The sequence below is a fragment of the Pteropus medius genome, unplaced genomic scaffold, assembly GCF_902729225.1.
Source record: "Pteropus medius unplaced genomic scaffold, Ma_sr-lr_union100, whole genome shotgun sequence".
In the NCBI taxonomy this organism is placed as follows: Eukaryota; Metazoa; Chordata; class Mammalia; order Chiroptera; family Pteropodidae; genus Pteropus; species Pteropus medius.
The window spans coordinates 1,721,624-1,747,083 of NW_024349797.1; the positions used below are offsets into that span (position 1 = coordinate 1,721,624).

Consider the following 25,460-nt stretch of genomic DNA (forward strand, 5'->3'; position numbering starts at 1 on the left):
ATGGCCTTGGCAGCTGGTTGGCCATACTGGTTCCCTGAGATCCAGAACCAGTGCTGGTATGTTCTAGGCACTGAGCTGAAGAAGGAGCATCAAAACTGCAAGCTGGTTTTCTCTCTCCTTGAGGATGTGGGTGAATGGGTTCTTAATCCCTTCACAAAATCCCAAAGCGTAGGTGGGGGGAAATCAAACTCTGGGTATGTGAGATGCTCCTAGAGCCAGACCTCCGAAATCTCTTATATCAGGGTAGAATCAAGTAGAGAGCAATGTTTGCTGCCTCCCACTAACTCAGTTCATTCATTCACTCATTCATTGGAGGCTTTCCATGAGGGAGGCATTGTGCTAGGCACAGGTGGTGAAATAAAAATAAACCAGACGTGAAACAATCCTCAAAAAGCAATTCCCATCCATCTGGAGAGAGAATAAATATAGTAGGCCCAAACCTACAAGCAAGCAGAGTAATTAGTTGATATGTCCTGCCCAGCCAGTCTCTCCTTTTTCTGGCATGGTGCCTATAATCTCAATGAACAAATCCTTGGGTACTTACTGAGTACATTCACTCCTTTGGGTTTTCAAGGTTTCATGGTATTGAGATTTTCATAAATTGGTATAAAACAGGGGAGAAGTGATATATACTGAAGAACCTCAGCGGAGGGAGCAAGCATCCCTAGTGTTGGAGGAGGGCAAGTATTCTTGGAAGAGTTCATGTTTTATTTGGGCCTTGGTTGGGAAGATTTTAGAAATCAGCCCGGGAAGGCCTTTGGACACAAAACATAACCTAAGAACAGCTAATTCATACAGTCAATATTTGTAGATTCTGTACTCTGTGCCAGGAGTACCCAACCCCTGGTCCATACCAGTCCATGGACCATTAGGAACTGGGCCGCACAGCAGGAGATGAGCAGAGGGCAAGCAAGCAAAGCTTCATCTGTATTTGCAGCCCCTCCCAACGCTAGCATCACTGCCTCAGCTCCACCTCAGATCATCAGGCATTCGATTCTCATAGGAGCACCGGTCCCTGGTGCCAGAAAGGTTGGGGACCACTGCTCTATGCCACCATGCCTCCTGTCTCCTGGGCCTTGGGGTACAGAGAGAACTAAGACAGTTCTCATCTTTAAAGGACTAATTTTCGAAAGGTAGGGGAGGAGGAAGGTAGGCAGTGACAATGCAGAGCCATGAGGCCAAGGAACGCAGGGCACCATGGGATTGCATGACCACATCAACCAGACAGGAATGTCAGGGTTGTCTTCTTAGAAGAGGTGAGCCTAAGCTGAGTCTCAAATGACCTGTAGGAGGAAAAAATGGCCCCACGGAGGTGGCAGTACATATAAAAGCCTTTAGGGATGTGAGAGACGGCATCATGATTTCAGGGGATCCCTTCGGTAGGAAGGTAATTGCAAGGGGACAAGTGAGACAGGAAAGGCAAGGAGAGGCAAGGAGCAGGTGCCGGCGCTAAGAGATGTGGAGTTCTATCTGGAAGACTATCAGGCAACACTGAAAGATTTTAAGCTAGGGGTGAAAATGAAAAGATTGATGTTTTAGAAAGCTCATTTCAGCAGCAACGTGTCTGTGGATTGGAGAGAGGCTGAGCTGGAGGCCTGGGAATGTGCTAGGAGGCTACAGCATCAGGGTGGAGATAAGGGATAGAATTAGTGATTTTTAAGGAAGTAGAACCTGCAGACTTGGTGGCCAGCTTGCTGTGGGCTTAAGGAAGACAGGAGGGGCCCAGGATGATGCCAGGTTTCTGGTTGCTGAAAATGACATCAGTCAGCTCCACTCGACTGGAGACACATGAAGTCAAAGCCAAGATCTAAATGCTGGAAGCCAATGAAGCCCTGGGACATTCTATTGCGGGAACGGGGTTTGCCTTACTGGAAGACGTTGACCCTCGCAGCCCCCAATATTCCCCCATCATTGATCTAAATCCCTTTCCCTGGGGAAACGTGACCTAGACTGGAATTGTCTTAAGTACCCCCTCTTCTGGCTTTTCCTTTCTCCATGGATTCTATCTTCCATCAAGGGCCTCTTCCAAATCCCTTCCTGCTAATCCCCACTCTTTTGCTCAGGGCATGCCCTGAATTGGCTTAAAGGAGTCTCCCTCCTGGGTCGTTGCATCTTAAGAAGGGATTCTAGGACACCCCAAAACCTTCACAAGAAAGGGATCAAGAATGCATGAGATTCACAGCATGCGCACACGCGCGCGCACGCACACACACACACACACACACACACACACGGAGGCATGCAGAAGCAGTGGCTCGATTAGAATCTCAGGCACCAGGAGAGGCAGCAGATGGGGTATTTTTATACAGGAGCTTTCTCCACTCAGATCACACGGAGTAATCACACAGTCTACTCTGAGGTCTGGCCCCGGCCCCTTTTCTCCCTCACTAACGCTAGACAATCACAAGTAGGCCTTGGATCTTTTTCCTGATAGAGCCACAACTTATTGAGCTCTCAACATGTCTGTTTTTGTTTTTGTTTTTGTTTTTGTTTTTGTTTTTGTTTCGAAGATAGCTAACTCCTCTTTCATATCTTCCTTTACCTGCTGAGACCAAATTTTCCACATCCTCCCTTGGCACATCCACATGGACACCATATCTGAAAGCCTCATAGGTCCTACATCCTAAATCAAAACAACTGGCAAGGTCCTCCTGCAGAGAGGGACAGAATGGAGCAAAGAAGAAAAAACCTTCCACCATCACCACCATGGGGAGTGACTAGCACCATGATTGGACCAAGACATAAAAAAACAATTTTCCTTAAGACTGTATCCATGAGTACAGAAATAAATTCACCCCCTCAGCCGTATCCTGGGTAAAGAAACTTATTTTTATCTGCAAAAGTAGCTGCCCTGAGGGTCCCCAAAGAGGGCTTTCTGCAGGGTATTGCTCCAGCTATGGTGACACTCCAGGACACCCATTTCCCTCACTCACATCGTTTATATGACCTCAAGCTTCTACTCTAGGAGAAGCCAAAGAGCCAAGCACAGGAGGACAAATTATGTCTGGGTGTTCTACAGCTACTTACACCACCATATAAAAATAGGTGTCCACAAGCAGGAGAGATGGACAGAAGCCACAGTACCTAAAATGTCCCACACTCTGGCAAAGAGGAGGACAGAGCCTGAGATGAACTCTGGACTGCATAGCTGCAAAAAGACCTCAACTCCATGTCTATTCTACTCAAGAGGAAAAAGGAAGGTGAGAAAATGTTCCTGAAGCCCACAGAGGTCCCAGTGCTTTTTAAATGCATCTATGCCAACAGAGGCAGTCAGCCTAAGGGTAAATTTCTCTAATGCAGCATTAGGTGTACTGGGACAGAGGCACAGCCCAGAGCATCCGGGATCCCAAAGAAAGTAATGATAGAGGAATCAAGTAGGGGAAATGAGTGAGGTGGACTGCTGGGAGAAGAGACAGAATGTAAGACATTGGTTCTGGTAAAAAGGAAAAGCAAAAGTCCAAAGACATGGGATTATTAAGGTGTAGGCAAGAAACGAGGTTTATTTTGGTACCTGGATTTCCAAAGTCACCAGATGTTCTCTATTTTCACTAATCAACTTATTTTATCCCTGCACAACTGACACCGATTTGTATAGTTGCCATATTGCAATAGTTGGAACTCAATGACAATTCTGAAACCAGGGATATTTTCTAAACATGAGTGGGCTCATGAACAACAACTCTGAAAGCTGTCTTGTTTCTAGAAAGGCTTTTTATAAAGCTGGTATTAAATATTTTAATCTTACCCATTTAGTAGCTTGAATTTAAACTTATGTGAATTAAATGGATCTCAAATAAGTCACTTGCTACTTTTGGCTTTTGCAGAGTTCTATCCAAAGCTGTATTAAAATGCATGTATTTTGGCACATCTCATTTTCTTTTTCTCCACAAGATGTGGAGGGGCAGGTGTGGCACCTTTAAATTTCTAGAGCTTGGCCCAAGGCCTAGGAGATGGTTAATAATTAGTAGTTGAAAGAATAAATAAAAGCACAAATAACTATAGTGATATAAATCCCACGGTCTTAAATAAATCTCAGCTTTACACCCACTAGATGACTATGATCAAAAAGTCAAGTGACAACAAGTGTTGATGAGGATGAGGAGAAATCAGATCCCTCATACATTGCTAGTGGGATTGTAAAATGGTCCAGCTGCTTTGGAAAGCAATGTGGCAGTTCCACAAACAGTTAGACATAGGTTACCACACGACTCAGCAAGTCCACTCCTAGGCATACACCTAAGAGAAGTGAAAACATGTCCACACAGAAACTTGAACATGAATGTTTATAGCAGCATTATTCATACTAGCCAAAAGATAGAAACACTCAATGTCCATCACACAGGTAAATGGATAAACAATGGAATATTACTCAGGCATAAAAAAAGAATAAAGTATTGATACATGCCACAACATGGATGAAGCTTGAAAACATCATACTAAGTAAAAGAAGTTGGTTACAAAAGACATATTAGGATTCCATTCATATTAAGGTCCAGAATAGGGAAATCCATAGAGACAGAAAGTAGATTAGTGGTTACTGAGGACAGGAAGGGGAGGTATAGGGGAATGGGCAGCTGATAGCTGAAAGATACAGGATTTCTTCTAGAGAATGTTCAGAATTGACGGTGGTGCTGGTTACACATATCTGTGACTATACTAAGACCCATTCATTGTACACTTTAAATGGGTGAATTGTATGGCATGTGACTAATATCTCAATAAGGTGTTTTTTTTTAATCTCTACTCATAATAAATGCCAGAAGCCCACTAACTCTATGGCTATTTTCTCCTTTAGAACTGCATCAGACATATAGAAAATGTCTATTGGAGGAACTTCAGTTTTCGACTTGGTGATTCTATATTCATGTTATATTCATCAAGCCTCTTGCTTCATACCAAGTAACACAGAGAGAAATTCCTTACCCCCCCAAAATTTGAAATATTAGAACTATAACTATGACCAAACAAATGAGCTCATTAACAGAGATTCCGAAGGCCTTTGGGTTCCTAGGATGTCTTTCCATAAAGTCAACTCTAACTATTCTAATCTTGTGTATTAGCCACTCCGGGGTGACTTTGAAGGTGACATCTCATAATGCAAGGGCTGAACCAAGAACCTCTTTTACATAATGAACAAAGCTACTCCTATCACAGTTTGATTTCTTTTTAACTCTAAGATATAATGGGGGTAGGAGAGGTGATTTCATCAGAATTGAGGTCCATTTTCATTCTTATAATGCCTTCAGCTAGTTTTTATCATAAATTGTGATTCTCGGTTAAACTTTCATAAGGTAAAACCAAGGAACATGACAAGGAATGATACAACTGAAAACACTGATGACAATACTAAAGAGTCTGAAAGTCTCACTTAAGAAGGACAGTCCAGAAGAAAGCAAAATCAAAAAGCCTTAAAACTGAATCCTGGCTCAACTACTTACGAGATACACAACCTCTGGCAGGTGACTTAATCCTGAACGTCGGTTTATTCATCTGTTAAATGGGGATACTGATAACTTCCTAAAGGTTGTTGTGAGGAATACATGTGATAGTGTGACACCTCCTAAACACTCGAGAAGTGGTTCTCCTGTCTCCTTAGGTCAAGGATGAAAGATTGAGCACTGGTTGGTGCTTAAAAGGTACAAAGAAGGGAAAGAAGGGAAAGAACAGAAGATGAGGAATGGCAGAGTTAGGGGGAGCCAGAGGTTAATAGAATATGGTCCACTAAATGAGCCAAAGCCAGATAATCCTGAGCCAAAATGGGAGGCAAGACTTTCCTGTATTCAAGGGGAAAGGGCATTAGACAAAACAACAAAATGAGAGCCAAATTGGCCTATTGGTGAGTTCTTCGAGTTTATAAAGAAGTTAGTCTTTTCAAAAATTTCTTCTTGGGATGTAATGGAACTATACGTGGATCTGGTGGATGACAATAGGATGTGATTAAGTGTGATATCCAGGATGCACTGTTATTAGCAAGTTACTGTTAACAAGGATATTTCAAAAGCCTGAATTTCAGGGGAGAAAGCCTTAATGAAAACCAACATCTAGTCCACGTTAGAGTGTCTCCTCTTTTGATACCCCATTAGGAGGAGGATGGAGTTGTGCAACTGCTTTTTACTGAAAAAGAATAAAACCACTCTTGAACAAGTACAAAAAGTCCAAGTGCCCAAATTTGTTACTGGCAATTGAGCGCCCTCTAGTGTCAGTTAATGGGGAAGACACTCTTTGAAAGCTGCAAAATTGGGAAACCCCGCCAAATTCAAAGCTCTGGAAGAAACTGCCAAGCACAGCAATTTTTACATGGATACCTTAAAGGCAGAAAAACGTTGAAAAAGCATCACTATGATACAAATGAATCCTTTTGTCATTAAGTTATAGAACATAGTAGGTATTCCCAAGATTTGTGATGAACAGGTGAATGGCCTAGGTCCATGGCAATCTTGGATAAATGCCACATTGGAGCATTGACATGTCATAAATACCACACCTATCAAACCAATGCAGCAAAAGAAGACTTGACTGTTCAGGTTTTAGGATACTTTCTGAGTGACACAATTGAGTAGGTACCATGGCTAGGTCACCTAGTCGAAAAGAAGAAAATTGCTCTACTGGGTCAACCAAAATGTACATGTCATAAAAGCAAGTCATGTTTTCCTCTCTGAGCTTTGGCGAGTTTATCTGCAAAGTTGGGGTAGTGGGGAACATGGGTTGCCTCTGAGTAAAGATTACCCATGCTATTAAAGCAGTAAAACATACTTTATTTATTTATCACCCATGCTGACTCAGGTGGAAAAAAAATGCCCCATTCCATAGCCAAAGCTGTTTTAGCATCAGATCTGTTATTCACTGAGAGGGGAAGAAAAAATAAACCACACAGACTTACCTCAAATTGCTTGCCAGTCCAGTTTCTTTTGTTGCCAGAAACTTATATTCAGTGGATTCAAAAACATATGGATTAATTCCCTGGCTGTTCCAGTTTTACCTAGAAGGACTGCAAGACTCAAGAAGAAAAAAAAGCCAACCCCAGCAGCACTGATCCACTCTGATATGAGTGCCTGGATTGCTGGGATAGCCAGCCATGTGTTGGAACTTGTATTCACCCTGCTTTGAGAACATGGAGAGACACACCCTAGGTCACTTTAGTGCAAATGTATGACATACATCATGCTACTTTCTTTGCTTATAAAACGTACAACACCTTCCTGTTTTTCTCATGCAAATTCCATGTTGTATCTACAACCTATATTTATATCCCCTGAATGGTCGGTTACCTGAAATTGAACATCCAAGAGACTATCCTAAGGTACCCTGCCTTTTTGAAAAGCCCCCAAGGCCACACCTGCTGATGGTCGATGCTTCAGAGGACTATTCGTTTGACCTAGAAGTCACAGACAGATTTATGCGTCAGACACTGGAGAGAGGATCCCAGAGCCTAGACTGTGAAAACTCAAATTATCGTTCTCAGTCTTCTGTCCAGGACCAAGAGAATAAAGGGAGACCAGATGCCTTAAATGCATCAAGGCACATGGTGCTGCTGGGAAAAGAGTACAAATCTGTCCCCCAGACAAAGCCCCTTAGGAGAGGGTGCCAAAACAGCAACAACATTTCCAAAAGCAGGAAGGCAGGTGAGCACTGGGAGCTTTTAAAAACTCAGGCTACCAAATGGCCACCGCGGGCACTGGTTTCTATTTTAAGTAAGGACTACAAGGAATGAGGTTGGAGAGGGGCAGAGTCCTCCGCATTTGCTCTGCACTCACACAATTGTTCTCACACACCAGGGTGCTTTTAAAACCTGGCAGCCCTGCCGGGGGTTTCTTTTGCTGGCTCACTGCAAATGCAGAGGAACGAGGTCTTTTCTTCTCCTGCCTTCTTTTCAGGGCTCGTGATCTCCCACACCAGGAGTGCTCTCCCAGTGGGTGGGTCAAAATAGCTTATCCAGAACTCAGGGGAAGGTGAAGAAGGTACAGAGGGTTAGAAATGGCATTCGAAGACTCTTGCTCTCGAACTAGAGAAGAGGTCATCTAGGTAGTGGGACATTATAACAGGATGAAACAAAACACCAAACCCCAAAGCAAAACCCCTTAATTTATCCTCATCACATGATATTTTTAAAGGTTCTTTTTTTTAATTATTAGAAAAAGACATCTTTGATGAAAACTGCTAGATATCCCTAGGTATTCTATGTGTCCTATCCCAGAGAATCAGGAACACCTGATTTTTATTGAAAATCACATTTATTTAAAGAAATCAAAAGTATTTTTAATATCCTATTAAAACCCTAAGTCTCAGGTGACTATAAGTAACCATTGATTTAATTTTGTCATCAAATAGAATTTAGTGTCCCAAGTTCACAGTGTTGGGTGAAGTATCATAAGCAAAGTAATTCAGACAGTATCTCAGAATCTTAAACAACATCAATACTTTATATTAGAGGCCATTTCTCTCCCTAAATAAGTGTTTCCTGTGTACGCAGTCGAGCTCATCCGATGAGAAAAGATTAGTAATAATACAACACTTATATAGTGCTTTCCAAGATCAGACACTATCCTAAAATGCTTTATCTGTATGAGTCCGTTTAACACTTTCAACAACTCCTTTAAACTCTGAGGATCCTCATTTTACAGGCAAGAAAGATTTCCCTTGTTTCATCAGTCTGTAAAACAATAACTGAGTAAAAGAAAACCCACACTAACTAGAAGCCTCAACTTAAAACTAGATCAACAAATTTCCCAGTCTCTCAACTTCTGTCCAAACGACTCTTCTTTCAAGTCCAAAACACCAAAATAAATTTCACTCTCAGATTTAACATTTGCAGTGCTGGGCTTGTCATCTCACGTAATGTTATTTTCATTAGTTATCCGAAAAGCAAGGAGGAAACTTTCTCTTTTTCAAACATAAAACCACACACCTTCAAAGCAGCAGGCTGAGCCAGTGCCCCGCAACAGCTGGAGAGGTCTCCCCACCTTTTACTTATCTCATTCTTCTCACCCCGCCCCCATGGACTTCCCACCTCTCTAGGTTCTCCCATAAAGAAAAAACGAATACCGAAATATCAAACCTACTAAAAGTTTTTAAAAGTTTACAAAAGGCAGCAAATAATTCTGCTGATACAATGAAACCATCAAAAAGATATGCTGTAACAAATATATGTGGGACTTTAAACATTTTCCCAACTGCCTCATAATTTGCAACCGAGGTAATACTTCAGAGCAGTAAACATTTGCTTTGTTCATTCTTTTCCATCCCTTTTTCAAGTCCGGTCCCCTCAAGCCCACTACAAATAAGAATATGTGTGTGTTACTCAGTCGTATGAGTACTCTGAGTTTGGGGTTTATTTGTTTTTTGTTGTTATTTTATTTTCAAGATGAAAATAACTTCGAATTCTTCCTGGATATAAAAATAATACATGTCCATTATAAAGAATTGGAAACAATACATAAAGAAACAATCATGAAAATAAAAATCCCCTGAAATCTCACCATGCTAGTCAGTAACACTGATGGGAGCTTCCTTCCGTGCGCCTAGGTACACACATATGTATGTGCACACACACCTATGCACTGACACTCCCAGGATCATATCATATTTATTGTTTCATTGTGGGCAACAATCCTCCTCTTTTGCTCCCTCCCCCGACATTAACAACCTAGAGTGTATTCGTCTAGATTTCCTTTTGTTATTATACACGCACATATACATATTTATATATACACAAGAAGGTTTTTTGGTTCTGTTTTTTACAATAATGGAATCATATTGCACTCATTTTGCATCTTGCTTCCACTTAATGGCCATGTAATATTCTATGGAGTAATATATTTTAATTTTTCAGCCATTCCCTGATTAATGGCTATTCACCATGATTCCAGTTCTTGGCAACTACAAACAATGCTACAGTAAACATTCTCGCACACATGTCCTTACAAATTAGCACTTTTATTTTTATGTAATAGATTCCTAGGAGTAGGATTCCGGGGTCCAGGGGAATATGTATTTTTAATTTTAATAGATGTTGCCAGATTGCCTTCAAAAAAGACTGAACGCTTTATGATTCCAGTGTATGAGAGCACATTTTCCCCCACACCCTCGCTGGCAACAGGTATAGCTCTTTTTAAGTTTTTGCCAGTTTGATGGATATAAAGCAATATTGCATTACTAATTTTCATTTCTCTGATTCTGGACCACTGCATTCATTGTGCAGTTTGTGCACAATTTGATGGAGCTGAAATCCAGCCCCAAAATGGCTTGCAAAACCAAGCACCCTTAAATAATAATAAAATAATATTGAATGTCAATTTAATAATAATTATTTTATTATTAAAAATAAGATTTTAATTTTAAAAAAATAAAAATAAGCATCCTGACTCTGTTTAGTGCAGACGAAGGGCCCTGACCTTTTTACAAGAAGCTGGCAATGGCTGTATCCTGTCCACAAAGAAATTTGAGCATCCTTTTGTATGGCAGTTGGATATTTGGACTTGTTCTTCTGTGAATTTTCTCTTCATATCTGTTGCCCATTTTTCTATTGCATTAGTTAGTATTTTCTTGTCAACTTACAAGAATTGAAACTTGTAAAATTAATTTTATAGAAATTAATTTCTGACTACCATCTGTATCACAGATACTGTGTATCATTTACCCATTAACTTTGTTTATGGTACCATTTATAATATAATTGTTAAAATTTTTCTAGTCAGATATGTTCCTCTTTTCTTTTATAACTTCTGGGCTTCCAATCCTGGTTAAAAAGATCTCTTGGATCCTTAGAAAAATACATATAGGTCCCTACTTTATCTTATAAAATATTTATTTTATTTTTTACATTTATGTTTTTTCCATCTGGAATTTGTGTGTTTGAAGAAAGATAAGGGCTCAGATTTACTTTCTTCTAGCAGGATAACCTGTTGAATCAAAATCATTTAAAAAGTAGTTCATCCTTTATCTACTGAGTTCAAATGCTCACTTATTATATATTAACCTTTCACGTGTACCAATTCTGGATTCTCAGTTCTACTCCACCACTCTATCTAATGATTCCTATACCAATAAAATGTTCTGATAACCAATATCCTTTTTTCCATGGTATCTCAGTTATCCTTTGTGTAAAGTTTAAGATTATTTTATCCAATTAAGAAAAACTCTATGAGCACCCTAAGTGGAATTGCATTAAATGTATATATTATTGTGTAGAGAACTGAATTTTTTTTTAAAGCCTACAGCACCTGCTATTCCTAGGTGGCCTCCCATCCAAGTACTAACCAGGCCCAACCCTGCTCAGCTTCCAAGATCAGATGAGATTGGGAGTGTGCAGGGTGGCATGGCTGTAGACAGAATTGAAATTTTAAATATTGTCTCCATATCCAAGAATGTCGTACGCCTTTGCATTTAATCAGATCTTCATTTCTGGTTTTTTAATAATATTTGCAGTTTTCTTTATATAGGTCCTATGTCTTAGATTTTTATCTGAGTATTTTATGATTTTTGTTGTTATTGTGAGAAAAATAATACATATTTAAAATCTATCTCCACTATCAAATTATCTTATTAATTCTGGTAACTTCGTTGTTGTTTTTTTTTTTAGCTAGATTCTCTCGATTTTTCTAAATATGTAATCATATCATCGGGGGAGAAAAAAGATAGCTTTTCTCTTGCTTTCCAATTTGCCAGTCAAATTATAATGGTGATTTTAATGAAAATTGTTTTCATGTTTCACCACATAGGATAATATTTGCTATTGGTTTTCAATAAATAGCTTTTGACACATTTAAGTTGTTTCATTCTACTACTGGTTTTTATTAGAAATGAGATTAATTTTATTAAACACATTTTTAGCTTCTATTGATATGATCTTGTGGTTTTTCTCCTTTATTGAAATCGTGGATTTTATTGAGATATGTCATGATATTGAATCACCTCAATAAAGCTTTTCTAGGGCTGATATATGGGTGGGTGGAGATTGCTGGGTGTTTTGTCGTTGTTGTTTTGCTTGTGTATGTGTTTAATAGGCTATTTTTGCTAGGTTCTATTTGCTATTTTATTTAGAATTTTTGCAAATATATGTTCATTGGTGAGATTGGTCTATAATTCTCTATTTTTGTACTATCTTTATCAGATTTGGGGTTTTAAATTATGCTGGCCTTGTAAAACAAATGAAAAGATTTTGATTTTTTTTTTCTGTAGCTCGGAATATTTTAAATAACTTTGAAATCATTCATTTTTTAAAGGTTAGATAAAATTCCTCTTTGAATCTATCTGGCCCTCTTCTTTAATGATAGATTTCAAATCATTTTCTGATTTCTTCTATGGTAAGTAATCTCTTCTGGTTTTTTATCTCTCCTTGGGCCAAATTCGATAGTTTATATTTTGGCAGGAACTAATGCGTCTTCTCTAGAATTTCAAATTTGCCGTCATAGAGTTGTATGTTGCAGTTTCTCAAAATTCTTTTAACATTTTTCTGTTTTGTAGTATGGTTATGTATTCCTTCTCGTTCCCAGTTTGTTTGTTTTAATTTCTCTTTTTCCTTTCAAGCCCCTCAAGCCAAATGTATACAAGATTCAGGTTACGTGTTTATAGCAGGAATACTACAAAAATGATGCTGTGTTGTTCTCACTGCAACCAATCAGATGGAACCCAATCTAGATTTGTGTCATTACTGGTCATATTAACATTAGTCACCTGATTAAGGTGATGCCTGCCATGTTTCTCTACTGTATAATTACTCTTTCCCTCTTTGTAATTTGCTTTTAGGAGATATTTTGAAATTATGTGTATATCCTTACCTCATCAAACATTTGCCCTCTAGTTTCAGCATTCATTAATGTTTTTTTGCTGAATTAATTATTACTATACTGGCTGCCAAATCGTGATTTTTCTAACCCCATTATCCCTCTCTATTTAATTGTTGACATTCTACTATAAGAAAAACTTTTCTCTTTATTTAGTTAGTTATATCAGTATGAACTCAATGATTTCTACGCCTTGTTTTTTGACTTCCAGCCTCCAAAACTGTGAGAAAATAAATTTCTGTTGTTTAAAGCTACCCAGTCTGTTGTATTTTGTCATGGCAGTTCAAGCAGACTAATACAGATCAACTGCCACCCTCCTCCCCCACCCCTCCACCCCTATCCCAGTGCCTAACTATCAGTGCCCTGCACATCCTCCCAGCCCACCCCTCAACTGAGAACATATACTGCTCACTCCACTATGCTCCAGTACCCCACATGGGTTGACCCTTCTGCTACTAACATCGCTAACATCTCCTCATCCCGTATACACCATCCCCACTCTACTCTGGCTCTGACACTCCACACTGGACCACCACAGCCCCTGCTGCACCCATTCTGCTGTGCCTGTGCCTTTCTTGCCCCCTCAGGTTCTGACACCTGCTGCCAGGCTCCTGACACCCTCATTACACCCTCATTACCTTGCCTAGTCTTACCTAATGACTTTTGGGCTGAATCTCAGCTTCATTCTTACAGGGTATTTTTTTTTTTTTACCTTGTTCAGGCCAGCTTTCTCTAGGTAGCAATGTCAACTAGAAGAACAGGTGAGGCTGCAAGGATCTGTCCAATTTATTACCCATTTTGCCTAGTCTTGAGTCTTTAGGGCAGTCCCGCAGAAATCATTAAGTCCTCGAGCACACAGACCTGATTTCAGTATCTATACAATATAAAAGCCTGTGCTCCTTCTGCTTTCTCTTGCTCCACCCAGGTTCCTGCCTGGCACCACAGTCAGGGTGGTCTGACAGTCCTGGTTCCCTCCACTGTCGTGTTATTATAGTCAGGGGACCTGGATGTTTCTTCCTTCTTATGCCCTGGTGATGCCAATTACAGCCAAGGAGATCTAAATCTTTCTTTATTTTCCTTGAACTCTGGGTTCTACTTTTTTTTTTCTTGGCAGAGGCCTCCTCTCCTAGTTATATCTACTCATTTCTAAAACATAACTAGACCCTTTAGATTTTATTTTACTGCTCATCAGAGTGGGCACAAGGCTGCAGAGATCTGTGTCAAAGGGAATGAGCAGATATGCAGAGAGTAGCAGAGGTGAGAATTCATGAAGCTCTCAAGAGGCAGAGAGAAAGTGACCTGACATTCGGTTCCCAATTCCAGTGCCACCGCCTCCTAGATACCCGAACATAACCTAAAATCCTCCCGCTAAATTTTACTTTGGCTTGTGCCAGCCTGACTGGGTTTCTGGTGCTTTGCACAAAGAGGTGTGACTAGGACGTTCACTTACCTGCAAATCACAGTCCATCTAGCCAAAACATTCTCATCTAAAACCAGCACCTACAAATGCTTTGTGATGGATGGGCCAGCCTTCCATAAGTGACTTCTGAAAGGCGCCCATTTCTGTAGCAATCTCATGTTCATATAAGTTCATATGCTCTGCCATCCTACTGGTCATGTACTATCTCAGTGTATTTGTAAAGGCTGGTTTAGTTAAGGGATTTTGTCACAACATATATTCTGTGCATATTGCACTACAGAGGACCCTATTCATTCCGAAGATCTCCCCTATGGCTTAGCCAACCTGCAGCACTTGCAATGTATATTTACCAAGCATCTGATAGAGTAGGCCTCTACCAGTGAGTGAAATCTCTGACGAGCGAACCAACTCAGAGCTTGTTTTTTAATAGGGCATTGCTCAAATTGCTAACCCCTTAAGAAGTGTGCTTTCAGTTGCACTACCATATTACCTTAACTTATTCAAAATTTCAGAAACCTGAAAAACAACTCTAAATCATAGACCCCAATCCTTTATCTCACCCACTTTCATTCCTCTTGGAATTTATGCCCTGACTTTAAAAGTCTAAATTATTGCTCTAGCTGCCTGCACTGCATGAGCTGGTGGGGGCCGGAAGCACCAGCTGTACTTTTTCTGTCTCTGACACCTCCCCTGGCAATAAACAGAACTCTACCGGGGGCTTCCCTAATGGCTCCTGCAGCAACGGGCAACTCCGCGGCTCATTAGCAGTGACACTATCACCATGGTGCCAGTGGGAATGAATGTTTATTTGGCTCCAGAAAATGAGCCAACCCCACCGTTAGACATTGTCCACAGAGGTGTGCTGAGAGGAAGCCATTTATAGAAAGAAGCTTATTTTGCTGAACCCTCCACTGTAAGATGGAGTGGTTAAAGCTTCTGAAGCAGAAACCCACCATGGCTGACACTTAGCCTTTTCCAAGGAGCTGCCTCTTCAGTGGAGGGGTAAGAATTCACACTCAGGCCTCAGAATGGGAAGACAGATGCCTGGGACACCTCGCCTACAATTCTGGTTTACCTTCCCTGCTCTCTCAAGAGGATCCAGCTAAGATACTGGATTCTTGCTCTGTGGAAGAAGATTACAAAGCAATTTTTTGGGTTCAGTTGCACTGAGTTCTCGAGGGCTCACCATGGGTCAGGCAATGTTTCTAAGTGCTTTGTATGATCCGAGTGCATTTAACTCTCACATCGAGGTTGGTGCCCTTAAGATCCTCACTTTACAGTTGGGGAAACTGAGGCTCAGGGATGTCAAGTAACATGCCCAAGGTCCCACAGCTAAATTATGAAGGAATGGGAATTTGAACACAGGCCAGCTGGCTCCACAGTATAGTGTCTTAACCTCTAGGCTGTATTTCAGGTGATGGTTAAAAATAATAAGCAACATTATTTATAAACTGTCTTCTCTCCAATATACAAAATGCTTTCAAATATGTTCTCATTTATCCATAGTGTAATACTTTTCTAATCTGGAAAGGTGGAGTCACAGTACCTCAAATTACCTCTTTTAATGCATAACAGAGAACTAGGAAGTCAAATTTGGGACAGGACAAGGAAGAAATTAATTTCATGAAAGTGTATAGCTTTCAGTGCTGGTTTATCTGAGAGATAGGGAGGGGACATAATTTGGGGCCGAAGAGGTTCCTTAAATTAGCCTTCTTGGTTTATCTGATTTCCTACATATGTGATCCCAGAAAACTCAACAGAAGAGCTTAGTCCAGTCTCCGTGTCCTCTCCTGGGATCAGGAACAACATGCTTATCAGATTTTTTTAAAAAGCCTCCCCAGGCACGCGCATGTAAACACACACACACGTTTCTTGAGGAATTCAGTTCTGCTTCATCAAGTCCTACTACAGTTTCCCAAGGCTAAACTGAAGCTGAAATCTTCCCCACCCCCTTTGCTTACCTAAAACAAAAAGGCCAAAGTGAGAGACACCAAGTATTCATTTGAGATTCAAAAGAATAGCTATTTAGAAAGCACTGATTTGAGCAGAAATCTCAAGAGTGTTCCAATTAATGGGTGAAGGCAATGGGTTTTTATGAGAAAGAGAAGGGGAATGATAATTACATGAAGAGAAGGAACATACTCTGGTTGTTCTTTGAATAGTATAAATCTTTCGCCTTTTACATGAAGAGAAGGAAAGAATTTTTATTGGTGTTAATAAGTCAAGGAAGGAATTACTACAGGTGCAAATAAGTAAAGTTATTCTTTAGCTACGTGCAGTGGTGCTAATTCTAAAGAACGTCTTTAATCTTCAGTCAGAATGTCTGCTTTCCTATTAGCTTTGCAAACAGTTGTTTGGAATACAATGCTGCTTTAGGTCCAGTCCAAAGGTTATTTTGCCCAGTTCAAACATTCCAAAGGTTTGAGGAGTAAGATATGCAAGGAGGTTCCTCTGGGATGGCAGCTCAGACTTCATTTTGAAGTGGCTCCATTTATATCATTTGTTCACACCTTCCCCTAAAGGCAATCCTCCTATCAGTATTAAACAGATATTCAAATGCAGAAGAAACGGGGAGAGAGGAAGATTTGGAACAATTATATGTCTTAATTTTTTTTTCCTCCTATTATTCTGCAGGATATTTTTCCCTTCTCTCCATCTATAGCTTCTTATGTCTATAAAGCTGTTGACACTGATAAAGCCAGTCATGGGAAACAATGTACATCCTTTTAATGTTCTTCTGTCTTTCTGGGGAAATAACTAATGCTAGCAGAAGCTACAGCAAGGTACTCTTCCTGCAAGCTCTTTCTCATTCTCTAATCTACACCATTCCTGGGAGACAGACCCCCCAGGCTTATAAATGCTAAGCAGAGGGGAGAAAAGGTTTTAAAAATTATTTGAAGAATCTTCTAAATAGAAGCACAGTGCTGGCACCAAGTAGACAAGGTAGTAAAAGAAGGTGGACAAAACAAGATCCTGCAATAGCTTGTGTGTGCAAGGGCTCCTAATGGCTAAGACTCTTTCTTAGGGTGGGGAGTAGAGAAATGCACAGCCGAGGATGAAGCTTGATGAAGAAAATACAGCTCTGTATCATTCAGAAACCAAAAATGGCATTAGTAAGATAATCTGTATTCTGGGGGGTAGAGTCACAACAGGGTACCCCCTTGAAAGCACAGCACACACTAATTGGCCCTCAGGTCAGTGGCAAGACAAGAAGGAAATCTATTCTACATTCAATTCCATAAAGACAAGGCTGGCTAACGTTTTCCTTTTTTAACTGATCAGATTTAGTTTTTGAAAAATCACATTGTATAAGACCGTGGATGAACTTGAAAATAATGGTTCACAATAATTGTTTAAACAAAAAGAGTAATTTCCTCAAAGAGCCTTTTCCTGGAATAGAATGCAACTTGGGTGGTTCAAGAGACTTTAATGAAGGAATTATTAACAAAGGTATAATAAGCAGGGTAAAGGGAAACAAGACCGTTGGGTCACCAATATGTTAGCAACAGTGGGAAGCTATTACCACCTGGGGCTTGAAGGGGCAGGAGGAGGAAATGGAATTTCTGGAGCCTGTTGAGAACTGGACTTGCAGGAGGGGCCACTACCAAAATATACATCCCAAAGCAGGCAGGGATTTTTCTCTCCTCCCACCCACCTATCTCCTACTGTTTGAGCTCAATCAGAAGGCAGGCAGCAGAAGAGCCAGTGTTATGCATTGATATGCACAGAACAGGGCAAAGGAGAATGGGGGGTGGGGCATAAGGAGACTAATCAACATACCGTCAACCCACAGTAGCACCCCAGTCACTTCTTATCACATTATCTTGTTTTATTTTTTCATTGTACTTATCATCACCTGACGTTTCATTTTTATTTCTTTGTTACTCCTCCCCCACCATTAGCATATAAGTTCCTTGAAAGTGAGAATTTTGTCTGTGCAAAACTATATCCCACATGGAGTGTTGCAGCTCAAGAGGAATAAGAAAGACATCCTGTTTGGTGGGGGTGGAGAGTACGGCCCAGCACAGGGCATCTGCACTGAGGACGGGGTGGTGGTAGAGACTCCTGTATTATGGCTACATCTAGAGGGAATGATCAAATAAGTAAGTAAATTAAAGAAAATGGGAATTTTACTGTTGGAGAAGGGAGACACAGATATGGAAAGGGAGGAAAGTTGGATGAGCCCTATGATGATCAGTTAGAATTGGAGGTATTGGTGCGAACTCATGGTTTTCAAGATATTTAAATAGATAGATAGATAGATAGATAGATAGATAGATAGATAGATAGATAGATAGATAGATATTATATAATAGATGTACAAGTAAATATAGCTCTAAATGTGTATATGTGTCTACATTTGTGTGTTGTGTGTGAGAGTATGTGGGTTTATATTCCCAACCATGACCACTGATTGGGCCCTGGAACAGGGACACCCTAATAGCAATGAGTACATTTAGCACTCATATTTTGGTTTTTAAATACCAATCTCCACTAAATGCAACAAGGATTTCTTAGCGAAATGACTCCTTCGAGGCCTGGGACAGGGAAAGTACAAGATATACTTGGAACATCTTTTTCCAGAAAATAAGGAAATGATCAAAGAACGATGAGGACATAGCAAAAGGATCCAGAAATCAATGTGAAGAGGCTTCTACTAGCCAAACTGAAACTATTTGAATAGCAAAATAAATAACAGAGGAACCCAAGAGTCCATGCATTCATTCATTCATTGAATGTTTGATACAGAATGGGATATTTACATAGACTCACAAATACTAACCAAATTACAAAAAGAAAAAGAAAAATATCGAACTATGGTTATGTAAGATAGGAAGCTCAGTGAAGGATGCAGGGACTTCTCTACTAATTTTGCAACTTCCAGTGAGTCTATAATTATTTCAAAATAAAAAAATATATATTTTAATAAAAAAGGAAAAAGTAACTTTACATTGGAGAAGCCCAGCCAATGTCACCTTAATCAAGAAGTGAAAGTTAACATCACCCATAATGGGACAAATCAAGATCATGTGCCACCTGAGAGGCTGCAATGAGAAGAATGCAGTGTCGCTTCTCTGATCTTCTGCTGAAGATGCAGTCTGAATCGAACCATGGGAAAATATCAGACAGACCCAAATTGAGGGCCCAAATTGAGTGACATTCTACAAATTAACTGGCTTATAATCTTCAAATGTCAAGGTCATGAAAATTAAAGAAAGACTGAGGAACTGTTCTAGACTGAAGGAGACTCAAGAGACATAACTAAATACAACATGTGATTTGGAACTGGATCCTTTTGCCATAAAGAAAATTACTGAGACAATGGGTAACACTCGAGTGGGGCTGAGAATTAATTGGCAACGGTGTTATCAGTGTTGATTTCCTGATTCTGATAGTTATATTGTGGAAATGTAGAAGAATGCCCTTGTTTATGGAAAATATAAACTAAAAGTAATCCAATATGAAAGTTCTCTGCACTGTATTTGGAATTTTCTATTAGTTTGTGATTGTTTCAAATAATTTTATTATTATTTTAAAAATACAAATCCCCAGCACCTAGAACAGGAATAGCATTCTGAGTGCTCAGTAAATATTTGTTGAATGAATTAATAGACTATGTAAATAACTATAACAAACATCTGCTTAGAAATAGACATCCAGATATTAAAAGTGGTTTTTGGAGGAACGAATTTAGCAGAGGTAATTCAGGTAGCTGTTTTTTTACTTTTAACTTTTCTATTTCTTAAGTTTTCTGCATCAAGCGTGTATTATTAATTGTTCAATTGGTCAGCTGCTAACTAGCTAAGAATAATATTTTAGAGGTACCACAAGTCTTGTCCTTGAGTTTATGGGTTCCAACAATTGATTATATCAGTATACCCCAGGATATAGAATACCAATACTGTATAAGTTCATTATTACTGGGATATAGAACTTCCCGGCATCTAGAATATTCTTGCCCATTACCCAGGGACCTCTCCCTTCCAGAATCATGGTCACTAGGTAGTAGAATCAGTCATCAGCAGTGCAGTCAACATGTAATTGTACAAAGGGTTTTGGAGAGTTTTGCGGGATATTTAATTCACGTTAGAGAAGGGACTGGAGAATTTTCTGGATTCAGATTTCCAGTGAACAAGATATACGCATCCCTTGGATATTACTGAATAAACATTGACAAATTCTGATTAAAAGGATCCTTTTTCTGAGCTCTGGGTAGACTGTTATCGTATAATGGACATGCTAATTTGATTGTTTCTCTTGTATTGATTATATTTTGGATAATTGTCTCTATGATAGGATTTGACAGGCATCCTAGTTCCTTTAGCAACACATTTACAAAGTCACCTCTTAAAGTAGACAACCTCCGCAGTTGGTTGCTGTCCATAACATGTAGATTTGTTTTAATTAATATTTAAATTTTATATTTTAATAGGTAATATATGCACATAGTCAAAATGCAAAAGGTACAATGAAGTATATGGTGAAAATCTCCTTCATCCCTTTCTCCTAAGTACATGGATCCCCTCTCTAGAAGTAATCAATATTATCAGATTTTTTTATGTATCAGGAAGTTAGTTATACATGAGCATGCATGTCCCTATGTGCACACATACACATTTTTCACTCTATATAATATTTTACACATTGTTCTTCACCTTGATTTTTTTCACCAAGAATCCATCTTGGAGGTAATTTTATATCAGTATATAAAGAGCCTCCTCACTCTCTTTTTTTTTTTTTAGTGCATGATATTTTTATTGAATGAATGTACTATCATTTTCTGAAGTAGTCTCTTACTAATGGACATTAAGATGGCTTCCATATTTTCATTATTATACAATGTTCCATGCACATAAGTCATTTTGCACATAAGCAAATATATTTTTAGGATGAATTTCTAGCAGTATAATTGCTAGGTCAAAGGTACATATATTTTTGATAAATTTTGATATGTTGCCAAATTGCCTCTCTTAGAGATTGTATGAGAGCCTGAGTATTAATAAGTTTCTGGATTTTGCCTAACCAGTTATGAAAAAGGATAAGTCAGAGGAGTTTTAAACTACATTTTCCTTTAAGTGACTGAGGTCAAGCATCCTTTCATGTTTACTTCCTTTTCTGTATAGTTGGTATAGCCACTGCTCCTGTTTCTATTGAGTTTATTTGAAGGAGCACTTTATGTATTAGGAAAATTAGCCCTCTTCTGTGATGAATTATAGATATTTTTACCAAATTGAGTATGTATTTCGACTTTCATTTATGATAGTTTTTGCCTTGAGAGCACAAACTCTCAAAGCAGACTGCCTGGGTTTGAATCCTGGCTCTGCCACTCATCAGCCATGTGACCTTGAACAAGTTACTTAACCTCTCCACGACTCAATTCATCAGCGAAGTACTGATAGTAATAGTACCTACCTCACAGGGTTATAATTAAAAGAATAAATATATGGGAAAAAACTTTAAAAAATATGAGGCATGTGACAAGAACTATAAAAGTATTGCTTATTTTTTTATGTAGTCAAATGTAATGTTGATTCATTTTAGATACCATTTCAAAGAAAAATTTTTATTTGCCTTGCCCTCCAATTCTGGAAATGAAATGGAAAAAAAGGAATTATTTTAACTTTTGTGATAATATACACAATTTAGATATCAAGCCATCCTAGTAAGAGAGGGTGCTCAGTCGAAAGGAGTATAGACCAAGCAGTGAGGTGCTTTACAGTCATCACATTTACTCCTCAGACAATCTTATCATTATCCTCATTTTGCCTGTGAAGAAACTGAGGTTCAGAAATGCCAAAAAGATTTGCCTAAGATTCAACTTCCTTTGTGCATTGATTTGCAAATGTTCTTTTTCTCTCGGTGTGCCTGTTGTAGGTCCCCAAAGCATATCCGGTGCTTATTCCACTGTTCCCTCAATGGAAATTCAATAAGGCCCTGGCTGGCTGTTTGCCATTCATTCACTCAGTAAGCCCCCAGCCAACTCCTGACTTTCTCCAACGACCCTGGATCTTCAGCTTAGAATCCAGTTTGACTCTTCTCACAGAGTTCAAATCTTACAGATTTTCCCTTCACTGAAATGTGTCTCCCATCTACCCCTCCCATCCCAGCTGCCACCACTCTGGTTCAGGCTTGATCACTTTCCACAGGGACTGTTGCTGCAATAAGCTCCTGACAAGTCTCCTAGCTGACTTCCACAATATTTCCTCTCCAACCTTGTCTATAGTGCTGACCGGGTGATTTCCCCGACACTCAACGTTAGTCCCCAACTCTCAAACCTTCAGAGGCTCCCTCTGCCTGCTCCTTTCTCTAACATTTGACCCAACCTACCTTGCTGGTTTTGCTGCCAAGACTCTTATCCCATCCAAACGAACAAACAAACAAACAAACAAAAAGCCACATTATTCCTTGAACAGGCTTCCAATGGGGTTGTTTGTTCAGCTTAGGATTTCTGTCTGCCTTCCCTTTCAGGCTGCTCAAGCTTCATAAAGTTGTCTTTTATTCTGACTATACTCACTTCTCTCATTTCTAGCATCATCTCCCCCACTCCACACCTTGCATTTGTTTGTGAATTCCTGAAGAGTGGAAATCATACCTTTTTTGTTATTGATTAAAATGCTTTCACACACAGGTACAGTTGATAAACCCCACGACCTATTTTCCAGGTACAGTTGATAAACCCTACGACCTATTTTCCAATGGGTCCAGCCACTCACCAGACCTATTTGAGGCAAAAACCAATCCTGGCCTATTTGAACGCAGCTCTCTTCACAAAACTGTCACTTCTGGTCAAGTGCCCATCACAGGTTTCCATTCCCTTTTTAGATCTGATGGCTGTCAGCAGACACCTAAAACAGGCATAGCACATGGAGAATATTCTGGAAATATTGGTTGAATGAACAGACTGTGTGCTGGAAAAAACACCAGAATACTAGATTAACTTCTTTATTTCAACATAAAAAATCAAGGCACAGAAAGGGAAGTGACTTTCCCTAGGTCACACAGCTAGTAGGAAACAGAACTAGATCTAGAAGCAAGGCCTACTGACTGCAATTCTGGGCAAGCTGCTCTGCACCTTGGAGCCACGCAGTCCTAGAGTCAGCAGCCTCAGCTACCTGACGTCACTGTCGAAGACATCACCACCAGTTCACCTGTTTCTTTTTTTCTCCCTCATCTCAGAGCCATCTTTGTCATTCCCATAATACAATCTTTCCTCCTCCCCAAGTCTCGGTTTTGAAGACAGTAGCCCCGAGCGGCGAAAGAACTTCTACAGGTTGGATCAGTCGGCAGCGGATTCAGAAGATAGCCAGTGCTGGATGGGGCAGCCACCGTTTGGGAGGAGGGCGCCTGGGAGCTTCTGGGGTCAGAACGCGGCCTCCGGCCCGCCCCTTCCCCACCTCTTCCCCTCCCCTAGAGCTCCAGGCCACGCCCCCAAATGCGCCCGGCCCAAACACGCCTGCGGACACGCGGCCTTAACGCCAGGCCTGGGCGGAGCCGAAACTCCAAACCCCCGCCCTCTCCGCAAGATGCACCCTATTGGCGCAAATGGTCAGAAGCCGCTTCCAATGAGAAGGAAGGGGCGGCCGCCATGGCCCTATCCGTTGAGACAACACAAAAACGGACGCAGCTAACTGGCGGACGCTAGTTCAGGGTCTTTCCGGGTCCTTCCACGCTTCACCATTGCTTCTGCGGAGCCTGGGCCCGAGGGAGAGCCGGAGTGGACCCTCTAATAGAGTAAGTTTGTGCTAGCTGGGGTGACTATTGGCGTCAATCCGGGGGCTGCTGCTTCTTCCCCTACGGAGCTTGGGGTGGGACATGGGCGTGGGAGGAAGGGGCGGGGAGGGGCCGAGCACGTGTGTCGCCGGCCTGATCGTGGCGTGGGTGGGGGGCTGGGCCGGCGAGCTCCTGGTGTACCGGATTCTTAGGCGCTTGGAGTCCAGTTTGCGCTGTCGGGTCGGTTCTGCAGCCGCAGACACTGGGGGAGGGAAACTGAGTGTTGCTGCTCAGTGTCTGACCCGAAGGAGCGTTTTTTTCTAAACCCTGATGCAGAAGGTACCACTCAACACCTGCCAGTGGCTGGATTGCCGGCCTTTGGCGGCGGTTTCCCAGGAAGTTCAGGTTGTGATTGATTTTTTCAGACAGGTCAGCATAACAGCTAACACAGGTTGAGCGCTTACTGAGTGCTAGCCACTGTGCTATTGCTTTACGAGCATTAATTTTTCGCAGCACTAGCTCTATGAGATAGGTAGGAGATAGTACCTTTGTCAGACGCTGTAAGAGGTCCAGTGAGATTGTCATTTGCCCAAGGTAACGCAAGAACTAGTAAGTGGTGGGTCCTTGGGTTGAACCCAAGCTTTCCAAGTTAATTTCCACACCGAGTTGTGTTAGCCACCTTTTCCATACCAATAGTGGCGTGTCTTGGAAGCCTCTTCATGGTTTCAGAAGCAAAGCGTCTGCCCACTTTGCTTCTGAAACCATGATACCCCCTTCCCCTTGATGGGAGTGGAGTGGTCTGCGGACTTTAATTGTGAATCAAACAGCAAGGGAGAAAGAAAACTGATGCAACAACTTCCTTGAGGAAACAAAATTCCAAAGCCCCAAACTCTAGTTTTAAATAACAGTAGAAATTGTAGTTGAGGGTTGTCCCGTGTGGGTCAGAAAGCCCAGGGGCCAGAGCTGCACAGGTGGAATCCCCTAACCACCACTCATGTGTCTTTCTGGACAGGATGCTTAGCCATCTAAGCCTGTTTCCTCGTTTGTAGAGTTAAAAAATACCAATTCATGGTGGGCATGGCCAGCTCCTTGTAGAGGCCATTTTATATTCTGCTTTACAGTGGCATCAGCATTTTCCACAGTACAGTCTAGTAGTTTCTATAATCTTAATCTTCCTATTGTTGGGTATTTAAGATGTTTCTCACTTTAAATATTATAGTATTGCTGTAGTAAATCGTTTTTGTTTTTGAGATAGAATTCATCATCTTACCGTGTACAATTCGGTGAGTTTTATATTTGCAAGGTTATGCCATCACATGGTATCTCATACTCCAGAACATTTTCATCACCCCAAAAAGAAAACCCGTGGCCTCAATGCAGCTCAGGTGTCTTGGAGCGGCACCTTGTTGGGCTCCAGCCCAAGCCCCTGGCCCTGTGCTAGGCAGGATGTTAAGGACCAGCTGCCCCAGCCACCCATCCTAAGGGGTTGGATGGGGCAAGTGGAGCCTCTGGCCACAGTGAATTTCAGCCCTTGAGGGAGTTCTGGT

General features: G+C 40.7%; 1 protein-coding gene, 1 non-coding gene and 1 pseudogene across 4 annotated transcripts in view; 2 read left to right on the forward strand and 1 right to left on the reverse strand.

The window, feature by feature from the left end:
- The window catches only part of LOC120619762 (protein FAM92A-like), a 27,571-nt pseudogene continuing 2,111 nt past the window's right edge, over positions 1-25,460 (forward strand).
- Positions 11,208-11,326, reverse strand: LOC120619986 (5S ribosomal RNA). The gene has a single exon (XR_005657705.1). It is a non-coding gene; the product is annotated as a 5S ribosomal RNA (ribosomal RNA).
- DCAF4 (DDB1 and CUL4 associated factor 4) overlaps positions 23,787-25,460 on the forward strand; it is a 21,707-nt gene continuing 20,033 nt past the window's right edge. For 2 of the 3 annotated variants that reach the window (XM_039883710.1, XM_039883713.1), the window contains exon 1: positions 23,787-23,934. The gene's annotated coding sequence lies outside the window, so the exon portion shown is untranslated. The remainder of the gene's footprint in view (positions 23,935-25,460) is intronic. The other variant, XM_039883712.1, reaches the window with a different exon arrangement.